The sequence below is a fragment of the Melospiza georgiana genome, chromosome Z, assembly GCF_028018845.1.
Source record: "Melospiza georgiana isolate bMelGeo1 chromosome Z, bMelGeo1.pri, whole genome shotgun sequence".
NCBI lineage: Eukaryota > Metazoa > Chordata > Aves > Passeriformes > Passerellidae > Melospiza > Melospiza georgiana.
In genome coordinates this window covers 16,793,582-16,816,311 of record NC_080465.1, presented here as the reverse complement: position 1 = coordinate 16,816,311, position 22,730 = coordinate 16,793,582, and the positions used below count along the sequence as shown (strand labels likewise).

Below are 22,730 nucleotides of genomic sequence, written 5' to 3'. Positions count from 1 at the left end.
CCCCTCTGTTGTCTAATCAGAGGCTACAAGCAAGTACTTTGTCCTCTTCAGCAATTGGAAGGCACAAACCGTACTCATTAGTATGCAGAGTAGGTTTTTGCACAAGAGTAGAACTTGGTTGTCTTGTTTGCCTTCATCCTGACACAGAGCTCCTGTTGCACTTCCTACTTGGGCAAAACACTAAGGAAGCTCCAGGGCAGCATGTGGTTATTTGCAAAGTTGTTCACATGATATTTCAGTTATAGAAAGTAATTATCTCACTTCTCAAAGCCATGCTGTTCATATACCTGCCCAAAAGTTTCAAACAAGAAGATTTTCAATTGAAGTTCAGAAGTATGAAGTAAAGGATGCATTCCTGACAACGGCCATCAAGTAAGTCCGGGGCAGCTTTTAAAAGCAAAAGATCAGAGGAAAGAGAAATTACTTAACACAGAATTGCAACTGGTAATTGTTCCTTTCTCTAAGATACTTCTGTCTTTATTGTCACATAGATGGAGGAGGCCTTTGACAACTGGAAAAGAGCCAAGACCAGTTTTACTCAGGTATTAAAATCATGCCATGTGTTCTCTTAGACTTTGTGTCTCACCACATGAGGGAGGAAAAGGTGATTGGGAGTTACCAGCACAGAAAAGTGAATAATGCTTCATCCATCTCATCATATTTTGTGATAAATTACTGGATTTGAGGATGAGGATAATGGAATGTAACAGACTGACTTCAGCAAGGCTTCCAGCACCCTCCCACAATCTCCCTGTAGCCAAGCTGGTGTTGAGGTGGGGATGTGTGCCCCACAAGAGCGATATCTATCTCGTTGGGTGTTTGGGCTTAGATGTGGTGGCCACTGGGTCATATCTGACTGGAGGCTGCTGCCCTGTGGGATCCCAAAGGGTCTCCCCTGGAGTTTGACTTGTGCAATGTCTCTATCTGTGACCTGAGGACGTGACCAAGGCCTTCAGGTTTGCAGGTGGTGCCAAGTCAGGGATTGCTGTTCAGCATGCACAAGGGCAGGGCAGCTGTCCATAGGGATGAGGGTGGGAGGAAAGGATGCGTTCCCCATGTCCTTGGGGCTGCAGAAAAGGGCAGCCCTGCCCTGGGCTCTGGAAGCCACGAGACCATGGGCAGCTCTGGGGAGACGGCCCTGGGTGCTGGTGAGCTTATGGCCCAGGAGGACAGCTGGGCAGTGGGGATCACTCAGAGAAGGGTTCTATTTCTTTGCCTGGAGGGTTCCCAGGCTTCACAGGATAACATCCTGAGCCCTGGTCTGACCATAGGGCTGAGCCTGCTCTGAGCAGGAAGATGAATGGAGACCCTCTGAGGTGCCTACCATCACAAAGTGTGCTGTGGTGGCAGGCTGCAGCCATTTTTCCTTAGGCCAGAGAAAACAGGTGGGCAGTGACCTCTGGAGGGTAAGGGTCCAACCCCCTGTGTGGACCAGGCCAACTCCTGTCAACATTGCTCACAGAATTGTCTGGTCTGTTCTGACCAGAACTTCATTCCAAAAGTTTTGAGGTGGCCTTGGTTCACCAGTAAAACTGGAGATAATGCTGGTACATGAATCTCAAAAGGAAAAGTATAGGTATCAGGAATGCTTCATCTCTAGGGTCTAGTGCACATGTTAAAATTAATGGCAGCATGTCCTCTAGTTGAAAGGTTGGGATTAATCAGGACTTTTTGTAGAAACATCTCTCTATAGCAAGGAAACAAAGACTTAAGATAGAGAAATTTACACATCTAAGCAAGGGGGAGTAAGTAAAGTTCATTTCTGGCTGAATTTCAAAGTAAAAGTGTGATTCTCAAAGGCAAATATCTGAAGCTTCATCCCTAATCTGTATCTAACAAAAAGCCAAAATGTTTGAAAATGTACAACAGCCAGAAGCTAATGGATGCAACTTTGAGGTCAATGCCAGTCTCTTCCATTTATAAAATGGTCTCATTATAGAACAAGAGAGTGTCTTACAGCTTCAATTAAATATGATTAATGGACAGACTTGTTTTCAGTAGAAGCAGGAATGTAAGAAATTAAAGGTCAGGGAAATTTGTGCTGCCGCCTATACACAGAATAATTCAATATTTTTTTGAAGTGTTAAGCTGACTGATGAAACTGCAGTTTTGGCCTTCAACATTCATCCATGGAAATACAAAGCAGTTTGTCCTGTGTGTCTCAGACTGCCTCTTCACTGGAGATTAGTCCTGTGTCACTTCATCACATTCTCTGCCTTGCCTCTGTAACAGCAGTATATGAAAATAGTTTCTGATAACATGGCATCTGGAGGAAGGACCTTCTGGCATTTTGGGGTTTTTTAGTAACCAAAGGCACCTCCACAGACAAAACACAAATAGCACAAGGGACCTGGATAATAAGTAATGACTAATTAACTTTATACCAGCTGTATACCAGCTGTATTCTCTGTTGGCAGAGAGCTGGATGCTGGCAGGACGAAGAACATTTTGGGTTCAGTCTGCTTTTAGCATCATAACTGCCAAAGTCTGAAGCTTTCCCTTGAGGTTGAAGACTTGAGAGGCAGCTGATGCAAACATGATTGTCATGTTTTTGAATAATGATCACACTAGAAGGAAATGTGTAGGACAGCAAAGTTCTCAGTGATCTAGGCAATCAGATATACCAGCTTCTAATTAAATAACAATGCAGGGTATTAGCCTTGACTGTGACTGTGTTAATTATAGGTTTGAAGTCCAGTGAAACCCATAAGCATGCAATTGCTGTCAAATTACATTTTTGTTAGTGTGCAGATGCAGAGGTGCAAAGTGATTCCCTCCCACACCACATCTAAGGGACACCATCCAGATGATGGGTTGTCCAAGGAGGGTCCCTTTAGCATCCCAGTGTGTGGTGGCATGCAGGTCAGCATCATTTTCTGCCAATATTCATGCTGTTGCTGATAGGGGATTCATCTTCCTTTTTCTCTACCTGACTTCATACTTTACTCCTCATTTTTTATTATTTTAAGCTGACATTTTTGCCATCTTTGCATCTTACTCCACCAAGCTCCTCTCAGCACCCCACACCTGATTTTTTTTTCCCATTAGTCCTAGTTTTGCTGCATCGACACACAAACGTGTTATCTCTGATACTGTTCACTTAGGCAGCACTGGGCATACGTGGCTTTTTTGGCCGTATTGGACATATGTAACTTTACCAACAGTGAAGCTCAGTGTGAGTAGCTTTGCACTCAAACCTGTCCAGCCATTGTTCACTTCAGCCTGGTTGGACTTACTCCTAGACATAATTGCTTGACTTTATCCTCCATGCCCCTGGCTAGTTCAAACTGAGCATGAGCAAGTTCTCCCTATACACACCGACAGTTTACATACCACAGAAGCAGAGTAACTTAACTTGTTTTTTCACACACCTGCTGTGGTCTGTCACAGGTCTCCCATAGGACCCTGGCTGCTGTAGGGCCACATGTCCCACAGGACCTTTGGTATGCCAAGGCCAAGAGGATTGTGAGCTGCAGAATTGGCAGGAAGCCGAGCTTTCAGTGCCAGGACCTCCAGGGTGGGGAAACATAGTCATTAACAAGGTTCCTTATAGGGCATAAGAGCATGAGGTAGCAGTACAGCACTTCATAAAACAAGGTTTTTGTTATGGTTCAGGAAGTTGCATGATGCCAGCATGTCTTGATTGCAGTGCACTCAAGATGGACATAGATGTTTGCAGTGGATGTTTGCAGTGGATGTTTGACTTCCTGTGACTCCATCAAATAAAATTACTCTTCGATGCCAGCTAATAGTTGCCATGGTAGCTCTATAAATTGTGAATTGTACTTTGGACCCTTTCACCCTCTCTCTAGTTCGACACAAAAAAACAGCTATATTTTTAAACATGTTTTAGGATAGTTGCAGTGTTACTGAGCCTTGGGCTGAACTGTCTTTATAGCTATCTGTATTTCAAGCAAGATTTTCACATAGATATAAAACTTATATAAATAAAGTGTAAACTGTGAAGATGGAACAAAAATAAAATTAAAAAAGTGTTCCAGTCACCTTTCTGATAATGCATTTAAGAAAAAAAAATTAAAAAATATTCTTAGCTAATAGACTTCATTAACTTTTGGCATGTCTCTTTTCAGACTAATCGCTGAATTTTCATTCACATCTTTCCATATATCAATAGATTTCTTTGTCCATTTATGAGCAAACCTACCACTCTGTTACATGTGAAAATAAATGTCTGTCTGTTTAACTATTCTCATGGATGTGGTGACAATGTGATGTCTTTAATTAGTTGCAGAGAAGTGTCGGCTTGTAAATGTACTTATTACCAATAAAAGGTAGCCAAATCTATAGCATCACACATTAGTGTATCTATTTTTTAATTATGGAGTTTTCTTAATAGAGTGTATGCATAAATTATAGTGTTTAAATGGAGAGTTATGTTGGTGGAGGCTGTATTTAATGTTACAGGTTTTTTTTAATGTGGCTTTTTTGTGGCTTTTATTGCTGGTAATTTTATCTAGGAGTGCAAATTCATGAACTGGATACAGACCTGTCCCTTGGTTTTGTTAATTCCTGATGCTCAGTAATGTCAAATACTATAAAAAACATGACATTGGGGTAATGCCAAAAGGTGTGTGTTTGGATCAACACAACCCTTCAACAAAAGATAATATTTGGAAACTGCGGCAATTTTGAGGCAGGAATCCGACAACTGAGAGCTACCGGAGTGATGCTGAAGCCACAGACTGCGACCACGGAGGAACCTGAGAGTAACAGTTTTGAAACAGTTTCAGCCCCATTTCTGAAAGCTGCTGTTGCCCTCTGTGGGAGGAGGACTGCTCAGATTTTCAGATGCTAAGAAAAAATATCAAATTAGCTTAAAAAAAAGAAGAGGCGGGGGCGAGCTGAAGACTGGTAGAGAGGAAGTGACATAAGTTATTTTGAAAGAAAATGAAGAGAGAATCCAAGAGGCAACAATTTGGTGTTCTGAGTCCCAGACCAAATGTTGCTCTAGCCAGTGAAAAGGAGCAGGACAAGAACTCTGGTCACCTCCCACCAGTCCCTGTTATTCAAATTCTGCCTTTTAACCTTTACAGCTCAGTGAGAGAAACAGAGATTTTTACTATAAATAGAGAAATCTCCCCATGACCTTAAAGCAGTTTCAATAAGAAAGAATTAAGAATTTTTCACTTGAGACCATTTGTCTGAACTCCAAAGACCCCAATTGTGCAGAGATTGAAAACATTTTTGATTTTAAACCCAAACAGGGCTACTACTTTCCTTCAAAACAAGCTAGTGTTATTCTGCTGTGCAATGAAAGATCAATTCTTTGGGCTGTGAAAAGAAGGCTTTTAGATAACTTGGATAACAGGGGTCACAAAGCCATCCTCTGCCCTGCTCAGTGCACAGAGACCTCCTGTCTATCTGCAGGCAGCTGCTGGAAACAGCTTTGCTGCAGTCGGTGGAGCCTGTGACTGAACCAATCCTGGAGCAGCCAGTGGGATTTCAAATGCTCTCTGTTTGCAAAGAATTCACAGAATATTTTGAGGAAGAAGCTGAGAAGAAAAGCCCAATGACACAGCAAGAACAAACTTCATGCTTATGACTGTGCTGAAAGGGTAGCATTTACTCCAGTGAAAACAGAGGATTTGGTTGGAAGGAGGAAGACTTGGAGTGGTTAGGCTCTTGGGAAATTCTTCCCAAGTGGGAGGTCAGAGAAACTGATAGAAGACTTCTTGAAAGGAAGAGGAGAAAAATGATGCTGGCAAGAGCAGAGCAGTGGTGTGCTGGGGAGCCCAGTGGTCAGGGGGTGCAAAGGGATACTGTCAAAGCTGTGTGTGACAACCACAGCACTGAGATGAAAGCCAGCATTAGCACTCACAGGACGCAGCCTCAGTGTGGGAGGGGGGCACTCAAATGCATGCCTTTTGTTTTGCTACATTGTGTTAGCACTTGGTGAAATGCTGTGAGAGTGTTTTCAAAGAGCAAAACAATTGGTGCTGAGGACTGAGATCCATGTGCATTGATTTCAGTGTTTTAGCAGTACCGTGCTTCAGACAAGCTTTAGTTCTATCCCACACCCTGTCTGCCTACTGGCTGGAGTACCTCTTCCCATTCGGCTTAACGGGATGCAATCCAGTTAATGCAGACCATTAGGTGAGGCAAACCACAGTGAAGAAAAATGATGATCAGATGAATAATTTTAGGAGAGCATTCCCCATGTGAACTGAAATGCTACTACAGATGTACTCTCTTCCCTAACTTGCTGATCACAAATAACAAGTAGGAGTGTTTAAATGAAACTAGAGGGAAGAAGGAAAACAGAAAGGAGAAAATGTGGAAAAAAAATGAAAAATGATCTCTTTTTTATCACAAATGCATTTGAATATTCAGCACTAAAAAAATCTGAATGATGGAAATCAAATAGATACCAGTATGACCATATTTATGTGCTTTTATTTTTTCACCTCATCTGGTCTGGATTACCATGCTTTTCTTTCTTGTAGAAGGCTGTTAAAATGCATTTATCCAATTCCTTCCTCCTTTCTCCTCCCTTTCAAGTTATCACTAAATGTAGGCAGTGTTTTTATTTTTAGCAGAAAATTCAAGCAGCGTGTGTCAGAAAAAGCAAGCAGGAACATGCCTCAGCAAATATTTCAGTACATGCTTTATTAAAAGGTGAATTTTAAAAAGTGTTATAATACATTGAAATGCCTTTCAGGACATGGGACCTCTTCAGAAGGAGTTGAAGTGGACTGAAATACATCTATTTATATCCACCATGGGAGGAGTTTGTGGAAAAAATTAGTATGTTTTAAGTTTTTTACCATTTGTTTGAAAAAGTATACAGATAAAAAATTGTTACTGCATTCATTGCTATAGGTTCCTGTATTTCCAGTGTAGACCAATTTAATTCCCTTCTACTTTTCACAAGGTTCCTTTCCCAGGGCTTTTCGTGTTGCAGTATCTCCAATTATTAGGAGTTGGGCTTCTCATTTTAAAAACTCCTACAGTACAGAGAAGCAAGGCATCTTGGAGCCATCTCACACTTGCTTGTGGGCAGAAATTGTGGAATGCTGACTATTCTGCATGTCAGATCTTGCCAACAGCTGGAGAAAAATAAAGCCATTATTTAAAACAGCATTGTTACTTTTTCCAAAAAGAGCACGACCCATCTGGTTCTTATAGTGTTTCAGGCTGTGTTAAGCAATGCAGATTTTGCTGACTTAGGACAGACTTCGGAACCAGAATATTTTTAGTGTTTCATGTTTGAAATTTCCTTGACTCTAGGCAGGGGAAAGCTGTAGGTGAGGGGGGAAAAAAGACAAGGGCAAGATCTATGTGTTTCCCTGATTTTTGAGCCAGGAGAGAGCTAAATGTCATCTATCACAAGCTGGAAGGAGCTAGTACAACCACAAGTTGTTTATATTGTGGCAGCATCTTGGGGTTTTAGCTTCATCTGTGGAACATTCCTGGAAAAACCAGCTCCAGTGATTGTACAGTCATCTGGATAGAGTGATGTTTAGACAGCTTTTTGATGCTCTGGGTTGTTATTTTCACTTGTCTTGTTAAGAGACTGCTCTGATGAGTACAAATGACTTTACTGATAGGCAGCTGCAGAGATAAAAAGTGATGAAGTTTATACCTCATTAATCTACCTAAGTGATTGTGGTAAGCAACTTGAAGCCAGCTAGAAATAGTCCAGAGGAATTATTCAAGGTCTGATAGGTTTTAGTACTGGTTTGCTTTATTAAGCAACTTCTCTGAAGGAGACATTTTATTTACTGTTATTTTGGGGGGACTGTATGACAACTGTTCTGGTTAAAGGGTGGCAGAAAACATTCACTAAAGTAGAAAATTTTATGAAATTTTCTACTGTAAAGAAAGTAGAAAACGAAACAGCTAGGTTTTGCCCCAAGCAGAGACATGTCCCAAAGTAAATTTGCACCAAGTTATGGCTTGTCAGTAAGAAAGCTAGGCTTTGCTCTGTAATGTACATCTGCAACATCTCACAGCCTTGGTGATGCAGACACTCATGATCAGCTTCTGACAGGATTGCTCTTTTGGATGCCCCAAACCAGCAATGAACCACAGTGATGTTTCCACAATGCTGATCTTCACTCAGTAAGGGAAGGCAAAAAAACTCAGCCCCCAGCCTAAGTCTCTCTCTTCTTTTCGTCTGCAGTTTAGTCTCTCTGTTATGCACAGAGGTTTCCCTGCTGGCTGTGCAGCAAAATTGCTCACCCAGTCACTCTTGAATCTTCCTGATGGGAAATGACAGGTATATTTCTGATGGCAAGCTTGTCTGCTCCTTTTTCTGGACCTAATTGTTTTCAGGAAGAAGGGAAGGGGAAATAGAAGCAGAAGTGGAAGCAGAAAGCAAGGGAGAAAGTAAGGAAGGTTTTACTAATTACCTTCCTGAAAATCTGCCATATGACTAGTTTTCAATAAGGTGCTTAGAAAGAGTGAGATGAAAACTCTAAATCATTGATAACCATTTTGTAAAACAACTACAAGCAAGTTAAAAAAACATGAGAGAAAAAGAAAACAAAAGAAAAACCCTAAATAATAACCCAAATGCAACAGATTTCTGATTTCACATACTTTTTACTGTCTAATTTCAAATCTTGCAAGGACATTTTTTACATAGCCATTTGTTATATACAAAGTGTGTTACATCCCATATAATTGGCAGTCTCACTTGCTAAAGAGACAAACTGATGAACTAAAATTTCTATCTTTAATCTCAGGCATTCTGAATTCTTGCATGTTTTTGCATGCAGTTTATCATACCCTTGGACCCCATTCAGAAAGAATGATCACAGAACTAGTTGGAGTGGAGCAACCATGACGGAATAATTTCCCAGTTCAAGTAATTCATGAAAATTATTTAGTGACTATAAAATCAAAAACACCCCAGAATTAAATAGACCTTTAAAAATATACAAGGAAAAATTTCTCTCTGATGTAATTCAAGAGTAATTCCAATATTTTCAGACAAGGATTCACTCCTCCTTTGGTGTCTCCTTCCCTGTAGGAGTTTGAGATGGGGTTTTACAGTCTTGATCCTGATTTGTGAATGGACATTACTTTCAGGGTTGTTCAGTTATCTCTTTTGTCTCTTTTTTTTGGAGATACCTGTAAAGACTGTTTTGTCATGAGCTAGCCTATGTTAAGATCTTCACTGGACTAGAAGACCTTGCTGAATGCATGGTTTGAGTGGATTTAGAAGACACATTTCTTTGAATGTAGTGGGTTCAGGTAGGCTCAGGGAACCATGCCTAAATCTGAAAATTATGATGCAACTTGGAGACCAAAACCACTGGTCCCATAGTGGAATCTAAAATTGTGAGATGGTAACAGGAACAGAAACATCGTGCATTAGTTTACTAAAGCCTGATACAAGTGTGTGTGATTAAAAATGTATGGGGACTTTAAACACAAGGACAGTTCAGACTGATGGTTTTTCTCTTCAGTTTCGAATCTTTTTTTGCTAGAGTATAAAGTCTGATTCAGATACCACTGAGAGTTTCCAGTGACAGAAAGAACTTTTTCTGTCATCTGCCTATGTATAGAAGGAATTAAAGCATTATTGCAACCTCTATCTTACTGTATAGGTATTGCACCATCAGCAAGGACAGAATATTGTGGACAGAGAATTTTTCAGGTGAGGTACAAAATGGCACTAGAAACTGAAATTTGAGTTTTATTCTTCACTTTCCTTTTATGTTCATTTTGATTTTAGGTTCTTCCCATTAGGCTGTTGTAAAAGGTTTTTCAGTCATCTGGATATCAAACAGTGATTAGTTTACGTAGTCTGAGAATGTATTTACATAAATATTCATAAGATAGTCATCGTGAAAACAAAGGAAAGTGTCTGGACCTGACTTCATGCTCAGGCTATAGAATCCCACTGGAGTTACACCAAGAGGATGGTCCTGCATGTAGCCAGGACCCACTTATGCACATTTTATTTAATTTATTTGAACCCTCAGCTTTTCACTAGAGAATTATATTTCTAGGCAAATTGTACCATTGCAGATAACCCACAGGAATATTTAGACTACTTCTGTATTTTGAAATACATTCCCCACTCACTTCCATTAGTCCTTTTGACCAGCTGTAATGTACAATTTATCTTATGATGAATTAGTTCACATTTTCACAGCTCAGGGAGGGGACAAGATGTGCTGTTACCTTCTCTTTAATGAAAAATCATATTTTACCAATGGTCAAGGACTTGGTGCTCTAAGAGATGGAATTTTACTAAAGCTAGCATATTAATTTAAAAAAGGAAGTAATGCTTAAAGATGAGATTTTAGACTATGAGTCTGCCTCTATTATCAAGGGAGTCGCTAGTGTTTTTTGAAGGAGACAGTCACATTGAAAAATGTCAGCCTTGTGGCTTAACTGTGTTTTGAAGTTGCATTTACCTTAGTCCTTTAGTCTTGTATGTGTTTAAAGGCAGTACTGAGCCTTTACCTTTCCTTCAATTGCTGTGGTTGGAATAACATTGCAAAACTTGTAGGACACAGGTGATATTGCTGTATGTGAATGAAGAGTTATTGTGTTCATCTGGACGTTCCTGTAAATCCACTCAGTGAAACAGAGTGCAGACAGAAAAAAATTGCTCTGCCCTGGTATACAGTGCACATAAGGCGGGTCAACACATCCCTGCTGAAAACTGAGGCTGCAACCTCCAGGGTTAAAGAGAGAACCAGGTGGCAAGTAAAGAAAGAACCTCAATATTTTCTTCTCCCATTGTAGAATGCATGGGTCTGAGCCCTTCTTGGGTACCTCAGACCACTCATCTTGTGGGCTATTCAAGCAAGTGCATGCGATTCACTGAATCAATACTTTGTCCATGCTTTGACATATAACCCAGACGTCTTTGTATCCAAAAGAGCTGGGTTATCCTTACATAAAAGAGTGAATTAAATAACACTTTTTTTTTTTTCAAGAGAAACACATGACATTGTGCTCCATGGTCTGTGTTGCTATTCTGAATCCAAATTTAATTTAGCATTCTGGATTTGTGGAGTCTTCAAAGAAAAACTTCTGAGAGTATATTTTATTTAGGTATGTTTACAAGATGTAAACACCAGAAATATCTTTCCAAGGACTGTATAGTCTTCTAATTAATAATACTGTTCAAAATTGCAAGATTTCATCATCTATATATTCTTCCAGCTGATGCTATTGCACTGAGCTCGTAAACTAATTATATGCTGCAAAAAGCTTCTGCAAGCCTTCCCTCTCCCAGTCATCAGACTGGAAAATAGGCTTTAATAACACATGTGGGAGTTCAATCTGGGGATGAACAGACCTGAATATTCAAGTGCTCTTGCCATCCACTTCTCTTCTATATCAAGGCTTCTCAACATTGAGTGCCTCTTCTGATCATAAAATAACCAGATCCAAAACAATTAGGGCCTTGAAAGCTTTGAATTTTCCTGGGGGACTTCCAAGCCGCCAGTGCAGCTGTCTGACCAGCAGTGTAATGCTCTCCTGTCACAAAGTCCCACTTAAGCAAGCTACCAGGTTCCAAATTAGTTTTGGTGTCCAAGTGATGTCATTAAATAGAAGGAGAGATTAAGGCCAGATAGGAAATAGGCCAGCCAGAATCTGAAACATCAATCCATAGCTTCTCCAATTGCAGATACATCTTTCTGGAAAGTGTTAAAATGCTATGTCAGCACTCATCAGGTAAGGCTAAGTGCAAATCAAAAATATTTATCATTGTGGGGAAGGATATGTTTTAAAGTGCATGATCATACCCATACTGTTCTGATGTGTCATTCACAACAGATTTCATGCAAGAGACACCATTAACTTTTCTATACCTCCTATATATTGTCAAGAATTTAGTAAAAAGCATGACAGGCATTGGTTCATGGTGGGTCTCCTTTCTTGAAATATTAGAATAGTGAAATTCTGCAGTTTTCATATTTGTCTTCCTTTCCTAAGATATTTTCCCCATAATGGCAGGCCAAACTAATTCAACATGGACTGAATGGATTTTTTTCATGAAAAATAATTCAGAGTGTGTTTGAAAAGGGATATAGCTTCCCTAATAAATAGTGGAATCACTGAAAACTAGGGTGAAGAGGACAGTTTGCATATGATCATTTGATGATCTTATGTAAGCATAGATGGAGCAGGGATCATGGTAGCTTTAAGCAGGATTTTAGATGTTCCATGGAGGACTTCTAAGAGTGGAGGGAAAATAGATTAGGAGAAAATTTGTAGGCTAGTAGATCTAGTAGTAGCCCTGCTTAACAATGTATTTTAAGTATCTCTTGTACACCAGGAAGGAACCAGGCTGAATTCTGAGGGATACTTCTCTTGCCTCTCCATTCCATTGTGTGTCCCACATTAAACAGAATATTCCTCTTATTCATTTCCTACTGTAGCAAATGCAGGTGAGTAGGCTGGGCCTAGGTGAGAATATAAGCTTGTTTGATATTTGATGAAACCTGGAGATCTCTTTGCTTCCTCTCCTGAAGAGGTTATTGTGCATTGGTGTCCTCTTATAAAACTCTGGCAGCAGGGGTTGAAGGAGAGGGTTCCACTGCACAGAGCTCATTAGTTCAGCTGATGTTCTCAGGCAAATCAAGCATCCAGGCTGTCCTGTCTGGTGCTCTAAAGGTTACAGTGATTTTCACTTGTTGGAAATAGATCCTTCAGCTATATGGAGTCATTGGGAAAAGCTGGTTTTGGCTGATCCTTTTTTTAAATCTGCCTTGAGTGGCTGAAAACTAAATCCTTCATCAAATAGCTCTTAGTAGAGCCAGAAACTGAACCAGTGTGTCCTTTGTGGACCTGAGAGAGTCCTAGGCCCATTCATGGTATATTAATATTGCAGCAATCCCAGGAGGAGACAAAATTCTGGCATTAGTTCCAGAAAAGCATTCTTTCTGCTGTTGATAGGAGAGAGGAAGCAAAGGTTTAAAACTAACAAACAAACAAACAAACAAAAAAAACCCCCACCAAATAAACCCCCACAAAACCAAACCAAACAAACAAACCCACAAAAACTATAAGGAGAGGACTTGCATTTTGTCAAAATACACTAAGATTATAGCACTTTCTGATCCACACATTTCTGAAAAAAACAAACCTAAAGAGATGTTGTCAATATAAAAGCTAAAGTAAGTCCAGAGAGCATTTTGAATATAACCATTGTCCTGAGAGAAACTTTAAGCAGTGTTTGAGTCAGAGGAAACAGTGATTGAATTTTGCTGTTTACTTTTTGCAGGTAGGAATAGCAAATAATTCTCTAATCTCAGAGGGACAAAGGGCACTGAGTTCCCCTCTTGGTGACCTTCATATAAAACATATAATCTTTTCATTCTAGAAGCAGAAGATTTTCCTAGTTCATGCTGCTGAAATTGGGTAAAACTTGTTTCCATGTACTTCACAATAAAATCTGGAGGACGATACTACCAGCAGAGGAGTTCTATTTTGCTTTGCAGAGTTCTAGGAAAATTATCTTAATGCAAAAGTGAGGCTACTAATTTGGGCACACGTTGCCTTTCTGCTCTAGGTACTCCAAGGTGTTTTCTCTTTAATTTTAGCATCACTCACACTGCTTGGCAAACATCAAAGAGATTTCATTACTGTAGAAAAGCACAAGTCTCTGCCTCTCTCCTTCAGTTTTCAACCACAGAAAACCGTGAGAATATCCCACAGATGAGCAGAAACAGGCAGGTAGCAAGGGAAACAAGATGATTCATGCCAGTCTTTTGACCTCAGAAAGGTTTCTCTTTCACTCATGAAACCACCAGCAAATTTAGTCTGCTGGTGTTCACCTGTTTTTCCAACAAAACATGATTCCTTCCATGAGACACTGCCAGAGCAATAACTGCCTCTGACCACCCAACCTACAGGTTAGCGCCACTGTCAGACCTTGGATAAATGTTTTTCTTCTCTCCTTACCAATTTTTTGGCCCAGGCCCATAATGAGCTCTCGAGGCAGTTGTGACAGAGCTGGAATAAAAGCTGGCAACCAACAGCACACATGCAGCAAAACATGCTTAGGCTTCTGGCACCACCACAAGACCACCAAATGCTCTTGCTGATGCCTTTCAGTTGCTGGAAATAATTTTTTCTGTGGGCAACTATAATTATCAGGACAATCAGCAAAGGGAATAGCTGCCTTTCTGAATCACTGAACCAAAAAATAGGCTTTTGACAGGATCATCATAATCTCTGGCCAACATCAACAAAAAAGGATTCCAAACCTAATAAAGCTGTTGTGGAGCCATCCAATGGCTTTATTCAGAATTCTTGAACTTTCCCTCCTCATAACCTGGCTCTTGGCAGTTCTGTGAATAATGAAGTCTGGTTGTAAGAAGTAGCCATGATACAGAAGGCATTTGTGGATGCTCCATAAATCACCCAAAAGAATGACAAAACCAGTCTTACCGTGTTTTTGTAACATGGTATTTTGCAGCTGTTGCCACTACACAGCGTTTACTGAAACACCTCCAAATTGCAAAAAAAAAATAAAATCCTAAATTGGAAATTAAAAAAAAAGCCAAACCACAAACAAACTAAAATGGACACAGACAAAAGCCCCCACTACCAAAACCAAAGCAAAAAAAACACCACCAAAACCAAAGCAAAAAATCCCCAACACAATACCCCTGAAAATTAGTGGATATATGAAAAGGCTGTTTCTGTGTTTACTTATGATAGCAAGGACCCTGTTTGAAATTTACCCTAACACGTTCTTTTGCCAGGTATATCAGTGGGAGATTTCCAGATTGTATTTCTTTAGAATAAGTCAATCAGGACTGGTGGCACAGTTCCTAAATATAACAGAGAGAAGATTTACTGCTATAATATTTGTGCTTTATGCCAAAAACTTCAGTATACAGTTTCCATAGTGAAAAAAGAACCACAACAAAACAAAATAATGCACAATAACATGTGAGTCATGGACTTTGGAGTACAGAACTTAGACTTTCTATTAAGAATACTTACTCCAAAAAGAAAAGGAAGGAAAGGAAAGGAAAGGAAAGGAAGGAAAGGAAAGGAAGGGAAGGGAAGGGAAGGGAAGGGAAGGAAGGAAAGGAAAGGGAAAGGAAAGGAAAGGAAAGGAAAGGAAAGGAAAGGAAAGGAAAGGAAAGGAAAGGAAAGGAAAGGAAAGGAAAGGAAAGGAAAGGAAAGGAAAGGAAAGGAAAAGGAAAGGAAAGGAAAGGAAAGGAAAGGAAAGGAAAGGAAAGGAAAGGAAAGGAAAGGAAAGGAAAGGAAAGGAAAGGAAAGGAAAGGAAAGGAGGAAAGGAAAGGAAAGGAAAGGAAAGGAAAGGAAAGGAAAGGAAAGGAAGGAAAGGAAAGGAAAGGAAAGGAAAGGAAAGGAAAGGAAAGGAAAGGAAAGGAAAGGAAAGGAAAGGAAAGGAAAGGAAAGGAAAGGAAAGGAAAGGAAAGGAAAGGAAAGGAAAGGAAAGAAAAGAAAAGAAAAGAAAAGAAAAGAAAAGAAAAGAAAAGAAAAGAAAAGAAAAGAAAAGAAAAGAAAAGAAAAGAAAAGAAAAGAAAAGAAAAGAAAAGAGAAAAGGAGAAAATTCTGCATCTTCTTTTTATAGGAAAGAAACAGTTTCCTTCTATCTGTAATCACAAGAGCGCATGTGTGTGGTATGGAATGTAAATTCTCTATCTGTCCCACATGAACAGGAGGTAGAGACCACACCTTCAGCAACTCTCAAGAGAACACTTCTTTCACCACTGTACTTTGGACACTCCCTCAGCAACCCCATCATCATCCTGCCTTCAGCACACAGCAGCAGTGCAGCCACAGCTGTTTGCAGCCCATCTTTCTGTCTATTATTGGCTAGGCTGGTCAACACTCTGCATGTTTCCAGAAATATCTGAGAAGCAACTGTGCTAGATCTGTGGCATACACATAAATTTCATGTAGTGTGGTGTGAATGATCTGGTGTAGTATGAAAGAGCACTCTTGTATTAAATATGTCCTTGTGACAACAGGCCTTCACTGTGTAGAAAGGTGGAGTTAAGTCAGCAGTTAATGCCCAGTACCACATGGTCATGCTGTGAACAGCAAAGAGCTGTTAAAATCATGAGTCAACCATGATGGATACTGATGTGAAGTACCCTCTGGGTTACCAACTGAAAGAGTGTAGGGAGAAAGTATATTTAGGTTTGCATACATTGTGACTTGAGCCTATTCAAGGTTTCATTAATTGATTGCCTGCATGTGTTGAATTTTTATATGCTTTCAAATTTTTATGTTTGTAATTTTTCTAAAGATAACAGAGGAAAGCTAAGTCATGCTGGTGATGAAAAAGGAAAACTCTCTTAAAGAGGGACATAAAACATCTCTACAGATACAAAGGGTACCTAAAGGGCTGAGGTAGTAAATGCCTTCTAGCCATTTCTGTGTGCTTTGAGGTTGTGTATCTGACCCTGCTTGAGTCCAGGTGGGCATTGCAACACACAGGGGCCAGTCTAGTGCCAGCATCTGATAGCTGATTCAGGGCTTTCACATAAAATGAAACCAGTATATTTGATGTAGAAGGGAGTAAAAATGCTGTACTTTGAAGTCTGTCATAAAAATTATCTTTAAGTTTAAATTGGGATTAACAAAGCCACAGCAATTTCTTGTAGACTCAAATCAAAACCATAAGCTGGCCACTTGAAAAAGGAAAGAGGATGAAGTAGGCTCTCATTTTATCCTGCTCTCCCAAGAAAACAGTGATTATGATAGCATCATGGTTACATACATGCCTGTATTCTTGTTGTCCCCTGCTAGCCCTTTTTGTAAAATCAAAGGATAAATTAAGGGACAAAAATACAAAAAATGTATGTATTATGCCAGGGCAGAAAAACAGATGTACACAAATTTTGTCATGTACCAAGGAGACAAAGTTAATTTAGTCCTATCAGGCACAAGACCCCAAAACAATACAAAAAAACAGGCAGAGAAGAGCCACAGGAAAACAATCCTTGTAAGATCCACTTACAAAATTTTGGTTCTTTCAGAGCATCCAAGCACACCTAATACTAAACAGCAACATCAAAACATGTTATTCCTACTAGTTCAAATTGTTCGTACCAATGTGAATTGTCCAATCTGTGTAATTCTCCATTTGATGCTAAATTAAATTGAATTTCAGTTTGCTTGTACTGACAACAATTAATCTGAAGACCTACTTTTTTTTTTTTTTTTTTTTTTTTAGCTGTGTATTTTGTGTAGTAGGAAGAGGAAAGAGCCTTGACTTTAACAACTTTGCAGTATGAGATAAGAATAATAGGGCATAGATGACTGAATCGACTCCTGGTTAAATTCAGCAGAAGTAAATTGACTGATTGGGTTCACAGCCCTGGTTTCTGGCTTCTCTCCCAGAAGCAAAGGAGCAGCTTCCATCAAACATGCTGGTGAATGTAGCCATGGCAATGATCCAGACTGCAACATGACTACAGAGAATGGAAAAGCAGGCATCTTTCTGTTCAGAAAGTCAGCTGTCCTTGATGTGCTTTTCAGCACTCTAGTAATTTCTGATGTTAGAAAATAAAGGGGTTGTAGATTGAAGTTCAGGAAAAGAATTGTGTCTGTAGTTTGTCCTTTCTGGGCTCTTCTTTTGTCACCAAAAATAGGTTCTGCCTAAGCAAAGCCGGCAGGTTCTTGATATGCTTTAATTATTATAAATCACAGAAAAGAAAATGCTGTCCTCAAAGGCACTGTCTGTCCCTGTTTGAGTGTATATAACAAAATGGATCTTGTAAACTACACATACTGCATTTTTTGAAACATCTTTCCATGGAGCATTTAGAGGGATGCAAACTTTTAACTTTTGGGGACAATGGGAAGGCAGTTACTTGTTTTCATTGTCCGGTTGTTTTAACAGGGTGCTTGTCTGAAAATTATTTTACTGTGTCACTGTTTTTTAACCTGGCATTGTCCTTATATTATGTTTAAGCCTTTCCAAATACCTTAGGAAATTTGGAGTTTGACAGTTTCTCTTTTTTAACCTACTCCTTCTTAGGGCTGTGATCCTGCAAACTCTCTGTATGCATGTTTTATTGTCTTTAATTTTGTACATAGAAATATGAAACACAGTAATGTCAATGTCAAACTGTTTCTGCAGGGCAGAAAAAAGAACTGATTCTGCCTGAAAGCAGGGAATTGGTAATGATATAAAAAAGCAGTTCTACCAGTGATTTAAACCTACTTAAACCTTTCTGCTATCACAAAAAAAGATTATTTCTACTGCTATTTGTTCAGATATATTTGTAAGGAACATTATGATTGCCTCATAAAAAATAGAAAATTGTTTCAAAAAGGGTCACTTTTCAGACTTTTCTTACAGTATTTGTGAAGGTGCAAGGGTTACTTCTATTATCTTTATTTGCAAGTGTTAGGAAATAAAAGTTAATCAGTCACAGTAGAGTATTTCCTTCCAAGCAAACCAGTCTTCTGCCCCAGTCACAACAGGCTGGCAGCTTCTCAGGTACCCATCCACTTTTTCTCCTCTGGTCTGGCAGCCAGTAGTTCCTAATCCAACCTCTCATCTAAGAGGCCACAGATTCAGTCCTTCCCTCAGGCCAGCTAAGGTTCTGCTTTGACTCTGCCACATGGAAGATGCTACCTGACTTCATCTCCAATTTGAAGGGAGACAAAAGTTGGGCCTTCAGTGACAGTACAGATGGGATCCACAGCAGGGCAAGAGGCCACCTTCTTTGCCTCTCACAGTGGGAAAGGAAGCACAGTAGTTTTCAACAAACCTGGTTGATTTGCTGCTATTTTCTGCAAACCTATTAAGTGGACGGTTCTTGTTCAATGTTTGCCGCACTGCTCTTGTTCACAAATCACCTTCAATTTCCCATGATTATTTGTCTTGCATCTTTGTCAGGTTGTACCCTTGTGGGTCTTTGCTGCTGGAAAATAGGGAAATTTGGGGTTCATTCACTCAGTGAAACCAGGATTTCCCAAACTCATTCTGCATTGCTGTTGGGTTTGCATTTTTTCCACCTAAGAACAGAGAGTTTGGCCTATAACCACCCTACTTTTAGTTGAGTGTCAGTGAAATGGGTCTCTGCTGTTATTCTCTCTCTTTCCTCCCACCTCCTGCTTCTTTTTTGTCTGCAGAAAAGATGGGTCAGATGGGAAGGTGTAAGAAATCTTTGTAGGCATGAGAAAGAAAGAACTTTTTTTCCAGTTTGTGTGTATATATATAGTCAGCTGGGAGAATGTATGTAATGGTCGGGGTTTTTCCCTACTGAGACAATCAGTACAATATAACTGCGAAGGTGGGCATTTCTATACACATGACTGTGCATCAACATACTCCCAAAAATGCCATGGGTTAGATAAACCAAAAATCTCGTTAGCTGATAAAACAGTAACATGGATACTGTTACTTATTCTATCAGTCAACCCTGAGATAAGGGTTTGTGTCTATGCTGATGACTACCACATCAGCTGGGATAATGTTAAGGAGGCAAACTCCTCCAGAGCACTGTGTCTGCAAGGAGCTCAGTGAAAGAGGGCCATGGGACCAAGGCTTTTACTGCTACTGCTACAGGTTCTATGGTTGGTGAGAGTCTCATATTTGTTGCCTAAACTGAAGTTAGGTTTTCTCCCAAAACCTAATTTAGGTTTTAGGTCTCTTCCCAGAAGCTGTCTCTTCCCAGAAGTAATTGTCCTGCTCTTGTCTGCAGTCGGGCAGCCTCGTCTGGAGACCAGTGTGCAGTTTTGGGTGCCATAACAGAAGGTATAAAGCCATTAAAGAGGGTGTTAAGGAGGATCACAAAGATGGTGAAGGGCCTTTCATGGAAGCCATATGAGGAGCAGCTGAGGTCACTTGGCCTGCTCAGCCTAGAGAAGAGGAGACTGAAGGGAGACCTCATTGCAGTTGCAACTTCCTTGTAAGGGGAAGAGGAGGGGAAGGCACTGATCTCTTCTCTCCAGAATAGGAATTTGTGACGAGTGTCACAAACTCACAAAGTCCATAAATCAGGTGACCAGTGACAGGACACAAGGGAATGGCCTGAAGTTGTGTCAGGGAAGGTTTAGGCTGGCTATCAGAAGAAGGTTCTTTACCCACAGGGCAGTTGGGTACTGGAACAGGGTCCTCAGCACCAAGCCTGACAGAAGCATTTGGACAAAGCTCTCAGGTACAGGCTGTGACTCTTGGGGATATCCTGTGCAGGGCTGGGAGCTGGATTTGATGATGCTGGTGGGTCCCTCCCAGCTCAGGATGGGCTGTGATTCCAAGGGACGCGGGTTGACCCTCGGGCAGGGCCGTCTATGCTGGGGCTGGGCAGTGTGTGCTGGGGCAGGGGTGTGTGCTGGGGCAGGGGCAGTGTGTGCTGGGGCAGGGGCAGTGTGTGCTGGGGCAGTGTGTGCTGGGGCAGGGGCAGTGTGTGCTGGGGCAGTGTGTGCTGGGGCAGTGTGTGTTGGGGCAGGGGCAGTGTGTGCTGGGGCAGTGTGTGCTGGGGCAGGGGCAGTGTGTGCTGGGGCTGGGGCAGTATGTGCTGGGGCAGTGTGTGCTGGGGCAGGGGCAGTGTGTGCTGGGGCAGCGTGTGCTGGGGCAGTGTGTGCTGGGGCAGGGGCAGTGTGTGCTGGGGCAGGGGTGTGTGCTGGGGCAGCGTGTGCTGGGGCAGTGTGTGCTGGGGCAGTGTGTGCTGGGGCAGTGTGTGCTGGGGCAGGGGCAGTGTGTGCTGGGGCAGCGTGTGCTGGGGCAGTGTGTGCTGGGGCAGGGGCAGTGTGTGCTGGGGCAGGGGTGTGTGCTGGGGCAGGGGCAGTGTGTGCTGGGGCCGGGGCAGTGTGTGCTGGGGCAGGGGTGTGTGCTGGGGCAGTGTGTGCTGGGGCCGGGCAGTGTGTGCTGGGGCAGTGTGTGCTGGGGCAGGGGCAGTGTGTGCTGGGGCCGGGGCAGTGTGTGCTGGGGCAGGGGTGTGTGCTGGGGCAGCGTGTGCTGGGGCAGCGTGTGCTGGGGCTGGGGTGTGTGCTGGGGCAGTGTGTGCTGGGGCCGGGCAGTGTGTGCTGGGGCAGTGTGTGCTGGGGCAGGGGCAGTGTGTGTTGGGGCAGGGGCAGTGTGTGCTGGGGCCGGGGCAGTGTGTGCCGGGGCAGTGTGTGCTGGGGCAGTGTGTGCTGGGGCTGGGGTGTGTGCTGGGGCAGTGTGTGCTGGGGCCGGGGCAGTGTGTGCCGGGGCCGGGGCAGTGTGTGCTGGGGCCGGGGCAGTGTGTGCCGGGGCAGTGTGTGCTGGGGCAGTGTGTGCTGGGGCCGGGGCAGTGTGTGCTGGGGCAGTGTGTGCTGGGGCAGGGGCAGTGTGTGCTGGGGCAGTGTGTGCTGGGGCAGTGTGTGCTGGGGCAGGGGCAGGGTGTGCTGGGGCAGTGTGTGCTGGGGCAGGGGCAGTGTGTGCTGGGGCAGGGGCAGTGTGTGCTGGGGCAGTGTGTGCTGGGGCAGTGTGTGCTGGGGCAGGGGCAGGGTGTGCTGGGGCAGTGTGTGCTGGGGCAGGGGCAGTGTGTGCTGGGGCTGGGGCAGTGTGTGCTGGGGCAGGGGCAGTGTGTGCTGGGGCAGGGGCAGTGTGTGCTGGGGCAGGGGCAGTGTGTGCTGGGGCAGGGGCAGTGTGTGCTGGGGCAGTGTGTTCTGGGGCTGGGGCAGTGTGTGCTGGGGCAGTGTGTGCTGGGGCCGCGGAGCGCGCTGGGCCCGGGTCACGCCGCGCACGGGCAGGGGCGCAATGCCCGCCAGGGGGCGCCCTCCGCCGCGGCAGGGCTGTGCGGGGGCCCGGGCCCGTCGGGGGTGGCGCTCGGGGGGGCGGGACGGGCGCCGAGCCGAGCCGAGCCGAGCCGAGCCGAGCCGAGCCGAGCCGAGCCGAGCCGAGCCGACTATACGCGGGGGAGCCAAACCAGGCTGTTGCGTTCTTTTCCCGGCCCTCAGGCGAGGAAGGCACCTGAAGGAGCGGCGGCGCCCAGAGGGATGGGAGGTAAGGCTGGGCCGGCGCACGAGAGGGTGGAGGGTCGGTCCCGCCGCCCACAAACTTTCCGCCGTGAGCGGGACGCGTTCGTGGTGCGGGAGCGGCTCGCCCGCTCCCCGCTGCGCTCGGTCCAAGCGGGGGTGACAGCCTTGCTCACCTCCTCCGAGCCCGCGGGGACCGCCGTGCTTTGGGGCTCGGCCGGTGCTGGCCCCGCGGGGTGCGGCTCCTGTTGCCCCGCGGCCGCGCTGCCCTGGCGCCCCCGGGCTTTCTCCTGAGGCGAGCGCGGGCGGGGGCGGAACGTGCCCCTGGTGCCGGCCGGAACGACAGGTGGTGGGCGCTGCCTGGGAGGATGGGATGGTGCTGGTGAGCGCGCTCCGCTCCGAGCAGCAGCGGCTGGGCTGCAGCCCGCACGAAGGTGCGCTTCTTTCCCAAGTGCTCCTCTTTCCTTTTACTGTTCTTTTTTTCTTTATTTCTTTTTTCTTATTTTCTTTTTTTTTTCTTTTTTTTTTTTTTTTTTTTTTTTTTTTTTTTCCCTTGGGAGGGGAGGGGGTGTGCGTTATCTGTTTAGTTTATTTGTTTGTTTCCCTTTTCCCCATCCCGTCTTTCAGAGGTAGGTCTCTGTGTCCTTCCTCCAGAGCTTCAGGAGCCGGCTCGCTGCTGCGCGGGAGCCGCGGGCTCTGTGGACCTGCTGCCCTCGGCGGGTGCCCGAGCGCGGGGCGACGAGCGGGGCCGGGCCGGGCTGGCGCAGAGCTCCCGCCGCCTCTCCGCACCGTGCTCTGGCGCAGGGAGGCGAGGTCCGGAGCCCTGCGTGCTGGTCCTGTTGTAACCGTGTTG

At 43.5% G+C, this 22,730-nt stretch overlaps 1 protein-coding gene across 1 annotated transcript in view; it reads left to right on the top strand.

The window, feature by feature from the left end:
* The first annotated feature begins 21,765 nt into the window (after window positions 1-21,765).
* Window positions 21,766-22,730, top strand: part of MOB3B (MOB kinase activator 3B) — an 88,341-nt gene continuing 87,376 nt past the window's right edge. The window contains exon 1 of the mRNA XM_058044233.1: window positions 21,766-21,905. The gene's annotated coding sequence lies outside the window, so the exon portion shown is untranslated. The remainder of the gene's footprint in view (window positions 21,906-22,730) is intronic.